Below are 20,419 nucleotides of genomic sequence, written 5' to 3' on the forward strand. Positions count from 1 at the left end.
GTAAATAAATAATAAGCTTTTGACTTAATACCCACTTGGGCTTCCATCTTCCCCTTCTCTTTGCAAAATACCCATATTCATACACTTGCACAGTGCCCTAATTATGTGGCCTGGCAATGCCATACATGCATAATTTATACACATGTACATTTTAATTGAATTTATACATGTGTGCAAATGCATATATATAATTCCAAAAAAATCCAGGTTTATGCAATTTAATTTTATCTTTAACAAAGTTAATTTGTTCACTATGGATTTGTTTATCTTTTGTAAAACTCAAAAGCTTCACAGTTATCTTTTGTCTAATATTTGGTTGTAAAAATATGATGATGCTTGGATATATTAAACTTTAAGTATGAAATGCCTATATGATGGATACATTGCCTAACTAAAGTTTAGAAGAAAGAAGACATAGAAAATGCATAGCAAAACCCCTGAGAGCAATAATCTTAATGCATTCTTCATTATATTGCCCATAACATCTATCACAGACTATTGTATATTGGAGAAAATAATAAAAGTTAGTCTGTTAAGGTGGATTTTCTCCCAGGGTCTAGAAATTCTTATTGTGAAAAGAAGAAAAATCTTAGAGTTTTGCCTTTTCATCTGCAAAATACAGAAGTCAATGTTTACTCTTTTATCTCCTTAAGGATGCTATGAGAAGTAATGTAATAAAACGCTGAAAACAAAACTTTGGCGCAATATCTACAGGACTTTTTTTTTTTTTTTAAAGTACAATTTCTAGAGAGCCTGCAAGTGGAAATTGCCTCCACATCAACCATATACTGTTGAAAGAACACAGGCTTTGAAATCAGAACATGTTGTATCTCACCTCTGGTATTTCTTTATGATCTCCAGTAACTTCTTTGACCTGGTTTCCCCATCTGTAAAATGGGGATTATAGTATATCAAAATAGCTTGTAGTGATGTAGTAACAAAATTTTTATTTTTGTTTTATTTTTAAAACTTTCTTACCTTTTAGCATATTTTTAAAATTCCATTAAAATAATAATATCTCCTATAAGTCCTTATTTTCAATGCTGGTATATCCCAGAAATGGGGGAGGCGTGTGAGCCTCCTCCAGCTCCCTCCAGCCCTGTCTGCAAACTTCTCTCCAGACCCATAGAAGTACAGTCTGTCTTATACTTCCCTTCCTTAAGGCAATTGTTTGGGATCATAAACTCCTTTGAGAATCTGTTTGAAACAGAAACAAAAAACCCAGAAAATCCTCCATGATCACCAGAAAATACATGAAGTACTCATCCATTAAACCTGGACAAGATTTCTTGCCTCCTGAACCACCTGAGGCTTACACAAGCACCCTGCATTACGGCTGGCCCTCGGTTCTCAGAGGAAACATTTTGGAGAAACATATACCAACCCCAGAAGGAGAAAAAAACACAATAATTCCTACTTAAAATCTTAGATTTTTTAGGCTAAGAACCCTGAAAGGTAGATCACGCTAGTACATTGCTATAGATAAGGAAATTGAGGCCTGCCAAAATAAACTGACCTGCCCCAGGACACTGTTCCCACAAAACCCACAAGGATAATAGCCTTGGCCTCACTTACGACTCTAGAGTCATGGCTAGTGCGGTATAGGAGGACTTGATCTTGCTATGGTGAATGTAGGCCAACTTAGCTTTGAATCTCTTTGCTTTTTCCTGAGTTGCTAAATGAAAAACCCCTTCTGATTGATGCTATTATTTACCAACGCCTTTCTCCCAAATCACATCAGGAAACCAGAGGAGGAAACAAACCACCATCCTTAAACACGCAGATCTGCTGATCTGGTTCTTCCATTCCCTTCTCCCCTAGTCTTGCTCTCCCCAACAATATATACAGTTTCCTTTCTCACAGAAGTTCAAAGAGTTGGAACAGCACAAAGGGAAATGAAGGTTTAGGCATACCTTCGTTGGGGAAGAACTTAAGAAAATAAGCATCATATTCCTTTTCATATTCATGTCTTGCCCAGTTTCCACTGTGAAGATGAACACCAGTCTGGGATTTGGAGATTCTATTGCTATGCCTGGGGCAAGAACTAAAGAAGCCAGGTTGATTGTTCCAGGATTGGGAGAAAAAGGATACATAATGGATTCTTTCCCAACCTCTCCCTTAAAGTGTCCTGCCATCCCAAATCCAAAATCTTCTGAAAAGAATATAATTAGTCAGCGAGACTATTTTGAAAGGAAAGTTCTCCAAAGGGTAGTCCTGCCCAAAAAATATTCTGGGAAAGAGGCACTCTTCAGCCAACACATAAGGATGTAAATGTCCACGTATTTGGCTGAACAGAGCAATTTTCTAGTATACTAACATACTCTTCAGTGAGGCTAAACTGTATAGAGCAGTAGAGAAACACAGGATAATAACACGAATGTATTGCACATTCAGAGTCAGGAGTTTTATCAGGGATAAGAAGCTGCAATTCCCCAACTCTATTACTAAATGCAACTCCGCGTTATCTGGGGACACGAGTCAGGACCATCTGTCAACTACTACTCTTATTTCTACCTTTCAGTTAAAAATTTGGGCTTCCAACAATCCAATGCTGCCCGTGGACATTGAAGAAAATAAACACTGCCTCATTGACCGACCATGAAAATACCAAGTAAAAGGGCCATGTCACAAATGCAGGTTTAACACAACTGATCTCCAACCTTGTCACTTTATTTCAAATTTAAACACATAAGGAAAATAGCTTGCCTTAAAGGAGTAGAAACATAAAGTTATAGCTAAGGCTGAATAAGGCTTATAGGGGTTATTTTTCCTTTAATGAGACTAAATAACGAAAAAGTAAGTATGGTCATGCCAAGGCATAACACTTGACCTGATAAGGATCATTGCAAGAAATCACCTAAACCCAGAAAACAGATCATTTAACCCCTCAAAGACAGGATCACTTAACCAAAAATTAGAGAAGACCTCTGTCTTCGAAATTTTTCAAATCAAAACACACAGGTTAGACTGCCATTTTAGGTTGTTATTAGAAAACACAAAATTGAACTATGATGAAAAAGACAATTTTCAATAGGTTTTGGTCATGTAATCCATAAAAATCAACAAAAACATACGAGGTTCTGACATCTTCCAGCAAGCAGGTAAAGTTCAAGGTCTTTATAAAAAGCTGGAGAATTGACCTGCTGTACTGTTTCTCACAATGTGCTCTGAGGATCTTTATGGGAATTAGCCACATCAGAATGACATGGTGGGAAGGAAGAGGACATGATCTAATGCTGATTCTTAAATCTGCTTCTGCAGGGGTGTGGTCTCCCCAAGTGATTTCTATACCCCAAACATAGGAAGCTGGGCCTGAACACTATGGAATGTAGGGGGAAATGCCTTTTTAACTGTTAGTGTGAATTCTTAGACAACATCAGTTTTGAGTTTATGATATGGTATATAGTTCAACCGCAGCACATCACCATAAATTTTTAAAACAAAATGATTTTTGTTAAGACCAGAAGCCACTGAGACAGTTGAGGAGTTTTATAACTGGAGAATCTAGAATAGTCATGTAAAATGGGAAGTTGTACTCTTCATAAAATGTTCAGTTAAGGTTTTTTTTAATTTTACAAGCATTTATCTACCTAAAATATAGTGAAGTTTTAGAGTAGATGACACAACTTCCTCCTTAATTTTATGTTTCTATGCCCCTTTCCAAAAAATATCCTTAAATGCACATTTGCCTGCATTTGGGTTTTTGTTGATTTGGCATACTCAATTGTGATAAAAAATGATTTCACAAGTTGAAGTTCTTAGTTTTCCAGTTTTCTAGGGGCATGATATTCCATGCATCCTAGACACACCCATCTTTAAAAATTGCTCTGTGCGCAAAGCACTATTTACAATAGCCAAGATGTGGAAGCAACTTAAGTGTCCATTGATAGATGAATGGATAAAGATTTGGTAATATGGAATATAACTAAGCCATAAAAAAGAAAAGAATGACACTCTGCCATTTGTGACAACATGGATGGATCTAGAGGGTATTATGCTAAGTGAAATAAGTCAGACCCAGAAAGATAAATACCGTAAGATTTCACTCTTATGTGGAATCTGAAAACAAAACAAATCGACAAACAAAACAGAAACAGACCCTCAAATACAGAGAATAAACCAGTGGTTGCCAGAAGAGAGGTGGGGGGAAGGGCAAAATAGGTGAAGGGAGTGGGAGATATAGGCTTCAAGTTGTGAGATGAATGAATCATGGGGATGAAAGTGTCAGTGTGAGGAATATAGTCAATGGTACTGCAACAGCGCTGTAGGATGACAGGTGGTACGTACCTTTGTGGTGAGCACAGCACGAAATATAGAGCTGTCCAATCACTGTGTTGTACACCAGAAATCAACGTAGCACTGTGTGTCAACTATACTTCAAAAACAACCACAAAAAGAAGCTCTGTGGCATTCTGAACCATGCATCAAGCTAAATTTTTACCAAGTAGTGAATGGAAATAAAAGAAGCTGTAGAAGTATAAACAAGTCTTGTTAAAATTACCACTAGGTTCAGAATCCTCAAAACTATTTGTAGAAGCAAAGTACCATGGTGCTCCACAAACCACCACTTGTAGGTGAACAGTAAGCCCTAGAGCCAGCGCAAAAAGCCCGTGACCCAATCCGAGCCCAAGTTCTGCTTTAAGATGCAGCAGGTAACCAAGGTAAGAAAGTTCACCAGCTCTTTGCATCTTAAGTTGGAAAAAAAAGATATAGATATATAGATATCTCTTATGAGCTTTCACACTTTATTTGAAGATTACCATAAACTGTGAATTTCATATTATCAAATCTCTGAACAGTAAACCTTAATACAGCCTGTCATGCATCACAAAGGCTTCTATGAAACAGTGTTGTCTGGATTCCTCCTGCAGCGTTGAAAGCATTAGACTTAAAGGTAAAATTCTACATTCTGAAATCAGGAATTATTGTGCCATGAGCAAAGCCCTCCTAAGACAAGGCTTATTTACACTGATCATGTCAGCATATTTTCCTGGGTTTTTAAAAATGTATGGATTTTAATAACTATTATATTTTCATACAGCATCCATTGGTGAATTTCAAGGCAGATTTGATTTCCTGCAGCTCTGGAGATGAGACTTTGCTTATCAAGGAAGAAAGGGAGGAATCAGTGTAATTGGAGAGATGCAGTGCTACATACATTTGTTGTGTTAGCATTTTAACTGATCTATAGAAACAATGAATGGGTTTGGTAATCAAGTAGTGTTACAGCTCATTAGAGAGATTTCAAAAAGAAGCACCATACGTAAAAGGGGATGTCACATGCCTGCCACTTATTAACTACAGTCATTTTTTAGCTGCTGCTTAGGAAACTGTACTTCCAATTTGCTTAATTGCTACTGAACAAGACAGCTGAAAACGCAAAAAGCGTTTTTTTTTTTTTTTTATATCTGATAACATGGGAAGTAAACTAATCCCCTCTTGAATGAATAAATCAAAATTTTAAAGATTCTGAATGTGGTAGGCAAAACCAGCCCAATGAGAAATGCAACAGTGAGAAATGGTATGAAGTCAGAGAGAAGAAGAGAACGGTGTTTCCTCAACGTGAAGTAATGGCACATTGGGCAGATAAAGAGGCAGATCACAGGGGTTGAGCAGCTCAGATCTCAAGAAATCATCCTGTGGAATAAAAACCTTAACAAAGAATTAAAACAAAGATGGAGGACTTTAATTGAAAACCTGATCAATTAGCAGAGAGGCCATAAGATGGAGGCAGCAGAGCGTGAAATCTGATTAAACAGAACCATACGTCCCCCTTCATTTCCAGTGATGTAGTGAAACAGATGACCTTGAAAAGAGAAGATGTTTGGCAAGTATGAAAGAGCCCAGAATGGTGGTTAAAACATAGTTCTCATGTGAAGTTTTGTACATAAGAAAGCCTGAATTAAAATTCACATTGATATTCGAAGGCGAGAGTACAGAGAAGTAAATTCAGATAACTGACATATAACCCAAATTTATGACACCGTATCAGGGCAGATGGGATGCAGAAAATGGCTTCATTTCATAAACGTAAAGAACTGAGCTTACTGTAGTTCGCTGACTCGTCAGATTCTCTCTCATTCTGCCCCTATTTTCATGCATTTTCTAATGGCCAAATGAAACAGGTCCAAACTATAGGCCTGAATCCAGTTAGAACAAAAGTAGGTGGTGACCCCTTCCAGGAGACGCCTTTGCAGTGATGCTCAGTTTATTCTTTCAGAAGAAGGTGGTGAGGAAAGAGAAATAGAGCAAAGCTAGAATGTTCTTTTGCCCCTCCTACTATTTAGGGTCACTCTGTGTGGTACTGATTGTCAAAAACAGAAGCAAAAGTAGGCATGCAAATCTTTATACATTCAGATACGAAACAGTCAATATTAGCAAAATGTACGAATTTTTGTAAAATTTTTTTCCCCTTAGCAGCTAGTTATAGCTAAATATCCCTGCCCCTTTTCATCATCTCTCCACCTACTTCATTTCTAAATTCATGTTGACTTCTTTCTGTGTAATGGTCTCCCACCTCTTCCCCCAGTGCTTATACCTGAAGAGAAGAGTGAGGTTTTCCTATTGCCTACAGGGTATCTACGGAAATGGTCTCTTATTATCAGAAAAAAAGAGGATATACAATGAAAATGGGGGGAAAATGAAAAATGAAAAAAAAAAAAAAACGAAACTTTAAATCTATATAAACAAGATCTTTGAGGAGGTAAAGGGGAATTTTTACTTAAAAAACTACTAACCACTGTAAGAAAATTTTTTCTTGTAAAACGAAAAAATGTTCCACTTGAAGAATAGATACACTCACCATTCTGGTCTACAGAGAAGACAAAGATTATAAACAAAAAAACACCGGGGTTCTTTACTGTGTAAGAGCACCCCTTCCTTCCCGCCCACCCATTCACACTCACTAGCTGCAGTGGAAGTGCCGGTGACTCAGGGCTGTCACTAAGGGGGGCAGTGGCTCTGTCAGCAAGTATTAAAATGTATCTGCAGGCTCAGATGTATATACTCTGCCCCTAAGCCCACAGTGTCTCCAAAACAAAATAACGTGCTTTCTCCTCTCCCTCTCATTTTAGCTGCCTTCCATCTCTCCTTCTGTGATTCCATCCATAGCTCATGGTTTCCTCGTAATTTTGCCTGTATAAAAACGTTAATGCAAGACCACAGAGCAGCCTCCCTTACCCAGCCTACACTCCACCTCTGAATATTACACAAAGTACTAGATTAGAATATTGAGAGCACCTCAAATTTTAATAGTTCCTGCTTTTCTGTATAATGAGGATACAGACCCAAATGCAAGTCTCACAAGTGAATTCAATTTTACTTTGGAATCTCCAAGAGACACAACTGCTTTCATTCTAGGGATAAATTTGGACTCTTAAATTGGGTAATAAATCTTAAAATGAATTTTGTAAAGTTTCTCCCACAGTGATTCTCAAGTTTTAATGTGCACATGCATCACCTGAGGTTCTTGGTAAAAGGCTGAATTTAAAGCAGTAAATCTGGGACGGGGCTAAGATTTTGCATTTCTATCAAGCTCCCAGAGGAGACTGATAATTCTGGTCTGAGTAGCTTGGTCCTGTGTTGTGGCATGTGGCTAATACTCCAAAAAAACAAAAAAACAAACAGAAACAAAAAACAAAACAAAGCAAAACAAAAAACCCGAACCAAAACCAAAAACTAACAGTGTTGTCTAATACCAACAATTGTCCAATACCAATTCTCTGATTCTTTGTCCATCTGGTTGTCCTACAATTCAATTCTGACACTAACCACAAGGAGTTAGTGTAGATCCCATAGGATAAGGACTCAGCAACCAGAGAAAGACAATTATCTTCTGATCTCACTCATATGTGAAATTTAAGAAACAAAACAAAGGATCAGAGGGAGGGGAGGGAAAAATAAAACAAGACAAAATCAGAGAGAAAGACAAACCATTAGAGACTCTTAACCATAAGAAACAAACTGCAGGTTCAGGGTGGGGGGTGTGCTGGGGTGTAACTGTGTGATGGACATTGAGGGCACATGATGTAATGAGCACTGGGTGTTGTATAAAACTGATGAATCACTGAACTCGACCTCTGAAATTAATACTACACTGTATGCTAATTAACTGACTTTAAATTTAGAAAAAAATAAGTAAAATGGAAAAATAAAGAGTAAGGACTCAGTCCCACAAGACCGCCCCCAATTGCAAGTTGCCAGTTCCAAGTTCCAGGTTGTAACCAGTACTTCTGATCAGCCAGCTATAAACTGGGGGTTCCAATGACCCTTTCCTGTATTTTGATAATTTGTTAGAATGGCTCGCCGAACTCAGAAAATCACTTCACTTCGGTTTATCCGTTTACCGTAAGGCATACAACTCAAGAACAGCCAAATGAGAGATTCAGAGGGAAATGTAGTGAAGTCTTCTCCAGATTCACCGCCCTCCAGCACCTCAATGTTCACCAAACTAGGAGCTTATCAAATTTGGTTGTTTAGGATTACCTGGGTGGCTCAGTCGGGTGAACATCTGCCTTCCGCTGAGGTCATGATCCTAGTCTGGGATGGAGCCCTGCAGGGGGACTCCCTGCTCAGTGGGGAGCCTGCTTCTCCCTTTCCTTCTGCTGCTCCCTCTACTTGTACTCCCCCACTCTGTCAAATAAATAAATAAAATATATTTTGTTAAATGTTGTTGTTTAAGCATTTTTATAAAGTTCAACCTCCAGCCACTCCCTCCAGTTCTCAGAGGCCAGTGAGTGGGGCTGAAAGTTCCAACCCAACTCACTTATCTTTCTGTTGACCAGTCCCATTCTGAGCCTATTGAGGGGACCACCTCCCCCCTCCTCCCTTTCTCCATCATCTCATTAACATAAACTTGGGTGTGATCAAAAGGGACTCCACGTGCATCACAAAAGACACTACAATTACTTGAGAATTTCCAAGGTTGTTTTTTGTTTGTTTGGCAGACAGAGATCACAAGCAGGCAGAGAGACAGGCAGAGAGAGAGGGGGGAAGCAGTCTCCCCCCCTGAGCAGAGAGCTGATGCGGGGCTCGATCCCAGGACCCTGAGAACATGACCTGAGCCAAAGGCAGAGGCTTAACCCACTGAGCCACTCAGGCACCCCTCCAGGGGTTTTATAAATCTTGTTCTTCCAGGAACCAAGGACAAAGAACAAAGATTTCTTATTATAATACAACTGGTTACTGGAATGTTGCTATTGATATTTTTATAACTTCTAATACAAAGTTTTCTCTGAGACAGTTCAAATGAGCTCCTAGAATCAATTCCTACCACCTTTGTCTTGATCCCCGGACTTCGCCACATGTCATTTTCCCCTAGAGTTTGGCCCAACAAATGTTAAAGACTGAGAACACAATGAACAGGGTTAACTAAAATAAAAGCTGCAAGGCTGACTTGTCTGGTCACACAGAGCAGTTTTTCGCATAATGAAAGCTACTTTCCTTCGGACGCTGCCAGCAGAAACCGAACATTCTCATTCCCAAGTGGTACCACTGAGAATTTCTGTTAAACAACATCTAGATCAGATGGAATACCTTCTCCTCCTTCTTAGAAGTCTTGTGTTAGTCTATATCCTCTCCTCAAATATAAAGAGAACAATTAAAGGACAGCCAGATGAATTTTATTTTTTTCCCCTGCAGAATCTTGTTTGCCCTTTGATTCTGTGTGGTAAACACTCAGTCTACCTGGGAGCTTCTTTGTTTTCACTCTCACAGACAATCTGTTGCCCACCTCCCACCTTGTATATTAAAAATGTCTCTATCTGCTGTGCACGAACAATGCTTCAATTGCATCACACCAAGTGAAGTGTGCACATGTGCACTAACGCTCTAGGAATAACTGCCCCCACATCATCACAGAAACCCATCAATAAAATGAAGAAACGTGGTGGAATCAGTGGTTGAGCAGTCTGTTGAGCACCTTTGTTTCAAATAAAGGAAAATCAGTGTCTTGGAAAACACACACACACACACACACACACACACACACACACTGAGCAAAAGATAGGGGTAATTGCAGGGCTCACGGGATGGGAAAGTTTGTAATGGGCGTACGGGTTTTTTTTAGACCCACTTATAAGCTAACCGAATTAAAAGATTCAGAGTGTGAGCAAGCGAGAAAGCAACTTCGTGAAGGGTGCCAATCTAATTACAGCACAGCACGTCCCTCGAGGCCCATTGGAAATTCATCACTTATGTATGTCACCTTAAACAAGTTAACTCCAGTTCTTCCTCCATCTAGACGGGGAAAATAACACTGCCTGACACCTCTTCCTGGGTTGCTGTTAGTAACTTTCTATGTTTATAGGATCACTATTCTCCCTTCAGTTTTCACATAAATCATAATAGAACAAAATTAAAATTCTAAGTTTCCAGGCTCTCGCCCTTACTTTTCTAGTCATCATACTTATCTTTAACTGAAATTTGGTTCTGGAAGTTACCTCCCTTGTCACAGATTGGTCTGTCCCTCATTAACAATCTCTTTGACTTTAAGACCCTTTCCCCACGATCACTTTTACTTAAAGACCCTTTCCCCTACCTTGAAAAAGTCAAAACACTGCCAGTAAAAATTGTCTTTTGTCTTCAGGCCGATCATATGCATTACCTTTTGTATCTGTCCATCGATATATACGCCGGGTTTCCTGCCTTCACTTTACTCTCAGAACCTGAGTTTCATGCCTATTGCTTTGACCTTAAAACTATATCTTGGCACTGCAGTATTCTGATTCATCTTCAGAGCAAACTTACCAAAATAAATGCAGTCTAGTCCCACAACCAATCTACGTAACCACAGGTATTAATATCTTCAAGGGTATAGAGGACAGTGGCAATCTTCAACTTTAACTCTGTAATAGTCTAAAAGTTGGTTTCTAAATTTGCTTTTTTTTTTTTTAACATTTTATTTTATGGGGAATTGGATTTCAGACAGTGACTGCAAGAACAAATATACTCCTTCAGGTCACGGTTTTAAAGGGAGTTGAACTGCTACAGATTGGATACCCATTCTCCCCCAGTTTATTACCACAAAATAACAGCAAAAACTCTAGAATAAGCTACTCTTGTTCAGGCCTCTACAAAACTTCCCAAGCTAGTTCAATACCCTGCAAAATATTTCCTGTTTATAACTGTATCTGTTTGGTAGGAAACAATTAGATAAAATAAAATGATGGGAAGAGGAAAGGAAAAAAAACTGGAAAAGGAAAAAAAAGATAGGATCAGAGCTTGTGGAAGTCCGAGCAAAATAAAGAAGAGAGGGTACACACAAAACTGAAGGGGGACAGAATGCAATGTGGCATTCTGTGTTGGAACATGGAAAAGAAATGGATATTAGTGGAAAAATGGGGAAATCCACATAAAGTTGGTAGTTTAACTAATAATCATGTCTCAATATCAGTTTCTTGGTTTTGACAGAAGTACCATGATTTCATAAGATATTAAGGGAAACTGAGAGGAGAGAACAAAGGAAGTCTCTACACTATCTTTGCAACTTTTCTGTATATCTAAGAGTATCACAAAATAAAAAGCTTATTTAAAAAAAAAAGATGGAAGTAGAGGAAGAAAGAAAATGAAATATAATCAACTCATTTTCTTTCCATTTTTAGAAAGGCAGAAGAACACAACAGTAAGAACTCAAATTTATTCTGGAGTTACCACTTGAGTGACCTGATGAGTTTCTAAACCTCAGTTCCTCCATTATTGTAAAATAGTAACAATACTTACCTCAAAGGTAAGTATTACATGAAATGAAAAACAGAATGTAATGTTGAAAGCAGTGATTGCCAACTATTAGACTTGTATTCATTTATAATAATGCAATTTATCTTTAAAATAAAGTTGACCTGGGCGCCTGGGTAGCTCAGTGGGTTGGGCCTCTGCCTTTGGCTCAGGTCATGGTCTCAGGGTCCTGGGATGGAGCCCCGCATCCGGCTCTCTGCTCAGCAGGAAGCCTGCTTCCCCCTCTCTCTGCCTAACTCTCTGCGTACTTGTGATCTCTGTGTCAAATAAATAAATAAAATCTTTAAAAAAAAAAACAAAATGAAATTGACTTATGGTAGATTTATTCTTCTGGTCCAGTTCAGGGAAGTTTCTCCTCTTATTTTCTTTATAACTTTATTTTTTAAACATTTATTTATTTATTTTGGCAGGGGAAGGGCAGAGGGAGAGAGAATCTCAAGCAGATTCCCTGCTGATCATGGAGCCTGACATGGGGCTTGGGGCTCAATCCTATGACCCCTGAGATCATGACCTGAATTGAAATCCAGAGTCAGTCACCCAACCGAGACACCCAGGTGCCCCTTCTCTATAACATTAAAGCCCTATTTCAGTAGTCATTCTCTTCTCCTTCCTTCCTATCTTAGGGTATAAGATTACCTAAATTATTTTTTTTTAAGATTTCATTTATTTAGTTGACAGAGACAGAGAGAGGGCACAAGCAGGCAGAGGGAGAGAGAGAAGAAGGCTCCCCGCCAAGCAAGTAGCCTGATGCGGGACTTGATCCCAGGCCCTGAGATCAAGATCTGAGCCAAAGGCAGCTGCTTAATCAACTGAGCCACCCAGGTGTCCCAAGATTACCTAAATTATTTCTAGAACTATCCTCTTGTAAGGAGAGGTAATATTTAAAGTATGTCACACACAGTTTCAAGCAATTATGACAGATGCCACAGCCAATTAATATGAACATCGGCCACAATCAATCAGTCCAGCCAAACAGGCACATAAAAATGACTAGCAGCCTTGATTGTAAGAGTCACAGATCACAGGGGCTGCCAGTTCATAACAATCCTCTCAACAGACCATTCTGTATCATCTACCACCTCTGCTTCTCCCCGTTCTAAGGATTTGGAATTGAAGCTCTGCCATGATCTTGGACACACAATGATAGACCTAAAGGAGGACTCACGACCGAAATTGAGCCAATCATTTGCCTCAATGGCTTAGCAACAATGATTAGTTGGAGAGTAGAACACATGATTGAAGCCTAGACATAGTTAGGACACAGGAGTAGGTATTTATTCCAGGGTACAACATGTGAATCAAATTAAGCCATACACAGAATTTTCTTGTAATTTTCCCAAGTAGAGCCTTTTCTTTTCAAATGAGACTTTGCAAGGATCTGTGCCAAAGAGCAGGGGGCAGCTTATAGGCTATTACATGTTTTTTTGTTTGTTTTTATGAGAGAGAACAGTTTGGTTACTTGAATAGTTTCCCTCCTTTTGGTCATGGCTAGTTCAAATTGGGTTTCAGCCACTTGCAGCCAAAAGAGTTCTGTCTAAAAGTCCTCTCCATCTGTATTCCTAAAAGCTATCCAGTGCCAATTCCTTTTCCCAAAGGAAATCTCCCATACACACATTTACACACATTCAGTTATCCTTTCCTCTCACCAAAATATGTCACCAGTTTTACATCAGTGACTTCCTCCATCTGCCTTGAAATATTCACTTGTCTACGTTGCTTATCTTGAAATAAATCTTCATGTGACCCTCAAGTTACAGTCATATTTCTTTATATCTATTTAAAACCAAACTTCTTGAACAAGCTTTTATTTTCCCAACTCCCATTCCTTACCCTCCTGTAATCTGAGTAGTTTTCAATATTCTGAAATATACTTTAAGGAATATTTCAAAAGGCCTCAGACTTTTCTTTTTTCTTCTTTATCACTAAAAAAATGTCCATCAGAATATATATCTTATATCACAAAATTTTAACTATACTACTTCTACTGGAAGGCCATCAATACAGTAGGCTTAGCCTGGAACATTTTTGTAACTTTCAGAGACCTGTCAGCCACCTACTACATGTTTCCACTTTGATATCCCACAATTACTTCAAGGTCATGATGTCAAGAAATGAACCTAAACTTATTCTCTCTGACTTATCAGACTATTTTAAGGTTTTAATCCCCTAGGAAAGGGATCAGTCAGGTTTTTTTTGTTTGTTCTTACTGATGGGGGCCCAGTAGTAAATACTATAAGTTTTGCAGACCAGAGGGTCTCTGATTCAAGCACTCAATTCTGTTGTTGTAGCATGAAAACAACCATAAGCAAACATAAATGAGAAAGTATGACTTTGTTTCAATAACATTGTATTTATAAAAATAAGAAGTGGATCAAATTTGGTCCTTGGACTAGAGTTTGTCACTCCTACCCTAGGAAAACCAGCAAATGTCACCTCATTGGGACAATCACCAGTTACACCTCCATGATGTCTTCTGTCACACCTGAACCCAGTGCTCTTATAAATTTGTACCAAACATTCTGACAGGACTATTCACTTAGACCTTACTAATTTCTTGGCTTGATATCCTTATATTGCTATCCACATCACTGTTGTCCATACAAGTAGGCTTACTGTGCAAAACTGATAGATTATTAACTCCTTAAAAGAAGGAACAATCATTTATTCCTTTTGCATATAACAGTTCATTATGTAATGACTTGCACAGACTGGATGGATACTTAACCAAGATTTTTCAGGGTAACCGGTCACCATATTCATTCCTGGCCTTCTCTGCAGATGGTTCAGGGAGTTATGTAGAGTAGACATTATGAAAAGAAAATTCAGTTTTCATCCTGAACTGCTCAATATTGCTTAGAGAGTTGTGAAAACAATAATCTCTTACTCGCTAATTTTTGCTTGAAGATTGGAATGATGTGAAGAGTACTTGGTGAAGAAAAACTTAATTGGTGAAAAGGACATGGAGAACATCAGGAACATCCACTTCTCCATAGGTTTCAAGTTCATTCACAATCTACTGATTCTGCCTGATGATGTCATCCGAAGTTTTGGTATTTTGTTAGCATTCTCACTAGCAATATAACCATATGCCACACATTTTAAGTAACATTCTTTTTATTATGAAAGGTCATCATGACTTTTTATAACTACCGAAGGCTATATAAATCCTCTAGTCTTCAAAGCTTTGACTTCTTCTGCAATTGCTTATAATTTCATTTTCATTCTGGGTGAAATCATAGCTACATAAAACAACAAGTAAGATGAATTGTAATCCATCTGAACCAGAATTTAATGTAGTGGAAATGAAAAGAAAGCTCCATCTTTTAACGACTTCCTAGATCAAATCAATCTGAATGAACACACTATAAACTAGACAACTTTGTTTCCCATTGGGTGTTATTGTTGGATTTCTTCTAGCTTATGGCATATATGTATATATAGAAATCCAGCAATTATTTTTTAAGCATCTTATCCATAGCACTTTCAAGTCCACTAGCAAATAAGAACATTTGCATAATAGATCATACAAATAATGATCTAGGACCAGGAAGGAAAGAGGTTAATCCTTTATATTAGCGGTAATTTTCTGCTTTTAGACTAATCACTCAGATAGCATTGAACAAGCTTTAAGATGTAATTTACTAGTTGCTACCAAACGGCCTACAATTTAACATTTCACTAAAAATTGACCAGAAGGTCACAACTCTTTAAAATATTAAATCATTTATTGGACGTCTGCTGACCTTGTCACATTGACATTAAAATTCTTTAGAACTCCAAGTTGTCCAAAAGCATTTATGCTTTGATAGACTGAAAATGGAGTATCTGGTATTTCCCAGTCATCTAAATTGTCTCTTACTCAAAATGTGCCTCTACATCTTTCACTTGGTATAATCCACATACCAATCTTTATATAAATTTACATATACCAATTTAAAAATTCCTAACTTCCAAGCATACTTAATTAAATATTAATTGATTCAAATAAGATATATGGAGCAAATACATGGGAAAAAGAAGAGAATTTTACAATGTAGTATTATGCCAAATATTCTATCTTTCTACCAAACTTTCAGAAATGAAATCAGATGCTATATAGCCTAAGCTTATTACAAGAGAGATGAACCTAATTATGACAAGACATCACCTTATATTATGTCTAGAAACCAGTAATAAGAAAGAAGAATACAATCCCAACAGTGGTAGAACAATTCAGGCTAAGATCGTGCCATGAGCAATCAGCTCTTGACAAGAAATTTCTAACGCAATGATAAATCAGGAAAAAATATTTGGCTAATTCATCTGTGACCAAGAAGTTTCCAAGCTGAGTCATAGTGTTAGGGGAAATAATCTTGATTGTAGATTCCATGATGAAAATATGGTTAAAGGCATCACCGAATACAGGAAAGAAAATAGGAAAACTTACTGGGTGTGTTAAAGTAATAAAGGCCAAGGGAAAAACAGGTTTTCTCTAAATTTTGATATAAAAAAGAATGAGGTAATATTGAAAACCTTAAGAACTCAAAAGTATATTCACTGTGCTGGGAAGGAACCCAGGAATGGTTATTAAAGAAAATCATCTCAGTGAGTTTTGAAATTATAAGTTTAAAAAATAAAAAGCACTTGTACTAAGTTGGGTATATGGGATCAATCTGAATTGATCTAATCAGAGCACTTATTGTGAGACTATAAATAGGTCAATTACTTACTGTTGTTGCAATTAATTGCTGCAAGTAAATGAACAAAAGTTACTGTCCCCATAGGACATAGCTTGGTCACTACTCATACTGACTTACAACACGTTCACGGTGCTTCCCAAGTAGAAAAAATATTGATGTAAGGACAAAAAATGAGTTTCCTAATTTCAGATCCTGCCTTGTTCCAAGTTGATTAAACTATGTGAGAGATTTCAAGGTAAAGGCAGCCAAACAGAAAAGAATATTTATTTTCTATGTTGTCCTAAAAAACCATAAGGAGTTGTGAAATTTTCTTCAAATCATATGGATGAAATAGAAGCTGTAATTCAGCTATTTATAATGAGCTATGGTTCCATCTGAGCCTGAGAGTTTATGCTTTGATAAGTTTCTTTAAAAATACATTTCCAGAGATACACTTTTATAATGAATAATTTATTTTGTATATGTGTAATTTATGTGAAAGATGAGCAGGAAAAAAAAATAAAACTAGCACAGTCTTTATCTCATAAGCTCTTTCTCCTTTATCGATAGATTTGTGTGGTCCCCTAAAAATCACTGCAAGCACCACAGCTGTAGACTCCTGTCCTTAGGTGTATATGTAATACGCACACTTTGATGATCTTATTGCTTAAGAAGAATACTTTCCAGCTGTGTTTTTGCATTAAAGAAAATGGTTCCATCAGTATAAAGCTCTCTATTCTCGAACCCCTTGAGGATTTTGTGACATATGGAACATCATCCGTGGACTAGAGAATGGTGGGTGTGGCCCTCAGGTTACTTCTTTGGGGAGGCACCATTTCCCTTTCACTGCAGGATCCACAGTCAAAGTATAAATTTGCTTTATACAATAAGAAAGTAAATGCCTTTGCCAACCTTTTGGCAATATCTTTTCCTCAAGCTGGCAAACAAAATTCAGCAGATGCTTCCCCAGATGACTCCACACTGATGAGCATATATATGCAATCTATCTCATATGATTGTACAACATAGATCATCATAAACATTGCATGTTTCACAGTTTGTCTGCAAGTGATCTATGATTCTGGAGGTTTCCTGGGCATGAAATCACTGCATTTGATGGCCTGACCACTAATCCAGGGGGGACAGATAAAGCTTGGGATCACAAGCCTTGCCTCCCTGATTTATCAATGCAAGTGAAGATGAAAGGGATGAGTTTTGAGCAAGCTTTCTTACAGTGCTTAGCACAGAAGCAGGAGAAAGCAAAATGTAAATAAAAACTCAGATATCTTAAAAAAAATAAAATAAAATAAACCTCAGATATCTTGACCAGAAAAGGTTTAAAAGGTCAGATGATGAAGTCATCCTTTGCTTTGTAACAAAGAAGAAAGCTCTGTGCGTACAATTCACAAGTGTACTGACCAATTGCGGGATGAGCTCTCATCTGCCCTCTAAGCGGCTGTTTCCTCCAGTCTACCTGTGGAAGAGGTGGCACCACAAGGAAAAAAGAAAGGTTAAGTTTGGAACTCTGGTGGCCTGCTATCCAATTCCATATCTGCCACTTATTGGTTAAGTGACTTTTGGTATATTAATCCACTTGAAATGTATGATAATAATAATAACTATCTTTTATGAGGCATTTTATGAGGTCTTGGCCTCTATGAAAAGGACACTATGAAAAACCCAGTGTTATCACCTATTTTAAAATTCACCATAGTATTAGATATGGGTTAATACCACCTCTATTTTAAAGTAAAGAAGATAAAGTTTAGTGCACTTAAATTACCCAAATAAGGTCATGCGACAAATAAATCACAGATCCTTCCCAAAATTATGTTTTCTTCTACATCCAGACTACCACTGACTAAGATCAGAGGCCAACATCCCTTGCCTATATAGCAACAAGAGCCTCTCAGGAATGAAGAAAAAGGAATGTTCAAGAATGACTCCTAGTTGGGGCGCCTGGGTGGTTCAGTGGGTTAAAGCCTCTGCCTTCGGCTCAGGTCATGATCCCAGAGTCTTGGGATCAAGCCCAGCACATCGGGCTCTCTGCTCAGCAGGGAGCCTGCTTCCTCCTTTCTCTCTGCCTGCCTCTCTGCCTACTTGTGATCTCTGTCAAATAAATAAAATCTTAAAAAAAAAAAATGACTTCTAGTTTTCTGCACTGGGAAAGTAGACAAATGACAATGCTCTTCACCAAGATATGTCATATAAAAAGACTATATATATCAATTGTAGTCAGGTAGAGGAGGATGATGAGTTCAGTTCAGGGAAAATTTTAATGTTTAGTTTAGATTCTAAAGACAAAGAATCTAAACTAGAAAAAAGGAAATCTTATGAAAAAGAAAGGAATTCTTCATAATTTTTCTATTATATAAAAACTCAACAAACTCATTGATTAAGTAAAACAAAAACTTGAAGATGGGTAATAAAGTAACAAAAGATATGAAGGGGTGATGTAAGACCTAAAGAAAAAAACTAAAGACTAAGTTTATCTATATATAACTGACAAGTTAGATTAGAACAAAGAAAGCAACAGAATAGAGATACTGAGAAATTGAAGAACTGACAAAGAGGAAATACTGCTATCACCAAACAAAAAGAAAATGAATTTCAAGAAATTCAGGAGAAGCAAGTGATATAAGAAGATGTTCCATTATAGTGATAATTGATATCCCTATAGTAAGGTTCCCATCCATAAAATAAATAAATATATAAAGGGCTTTATTCAATGATATAGTTCAAGAAAATTTCCTTGGAAATAAAAGAAGAAAGATTGTAGATTGAAAGAGCACACAGGAAAATTTGACACTGAACAGTCACACCAAGATAAACTATTGTATTCAGGTGAATGTCAAAAACTTTTTTTTTTTTTTTTTTTAGGTATTAAAATAAGCTTCTGGTTTCTGCTGGGAGGGGTAGGGAAAGATGATACATAGTTGATAAGAGACAGGTGCCTGCAGAAATAGATAGCATGTGAGCATTTGTTTCTCTGAGGCAGACACAGCTCAACACCTGTAAGAATTCAATTGGAACAGTGAACAAATTGGGGAAGTGAAAGTGGGCTGCTAAGAGAGTGTGGGAGTCCATCCAACTGAAGATACAAGGAGAGTTTGTATTATCATCCTGATTTTGCTCCATGAGCCCCAGTATTGAGACTCCTGTAGTGTATGGTGTAAAGAGGCTGGGAAGAGGAACAAGTAACCACTATATGTGAGGGAGCAGAGGGTACAAATCTCTACTGGGACCCTTATACTCATCATCCCTATGAAACAAAAGATTTAGTGTGTAAGGCAAGAGTAAAAAAATCTGTCACTTTCCATGCACTGGGCATGAAATCACTGCATTTGATGGCCTGACCACTAAACCAGGTGGGACAGATAAAACTTATCTGATAAAACTTATAATGTCCCATTATAGCTAAGGGAAGTAGAGAGGGAAAAAAGTCCTTTCCTCTGGAAGAGGAGCAGAAATGTAGGCTGCACCCAGAACTACAGCTGGGTTAGGAATATGAGCAAGAGGGAGGCCACAACACTGATACCCAAGGACACAGTACCTGCCTAAGACTGAAGCTTCATCAGAATAATGAACAACGTGACTACCCATCACCACCATCACCAATAGAAAAGGGCACCAGGAACATGGAGATGACCTAAAGTTGAGAGCAGAGCAAACACTGAGAGAAACTCTCTGACCTATCCACCCTCTTAACCACAAAGTATCCCACATTAGAGGGATTTGAGGCCTATGGTACACTGAGGATAAACTAAATAAACTAAAGCAACAACAAACCTCCAACCCAGCCCAGCTCCAGACTAAATTAAGTCAAACACCCATTCTAAGGTCCATCTAGAAAGTAAGATGTATCCATTTCCAGAAATACAAACCATTTAGCTCAATCTCTACCGTCTTACAGAAGATGGCTGCCATCAACAAATAACAACCGGATGTGTGAAAAGGTAAGACAAAACAACATATCCAAAGAGCCAAAAGAATCAACATAACCAGATTTAGATATGACATCAATGTAA

This window comes from Lontra canadensis, unplaced genomic scaffold, assembly GCF_010015895.1.
Source record: "Lontra canadensis isolate GAN:19392208 unplaced genomic scaffold, GSC_riverotter_1.0 scaffold6, whole genome shotgun sequence".
NCBI lineage: Eukaryota > Metazoa > Chordata > Mammalia > Carnivora > Mustelidae > Lontra > Lontra canadensis.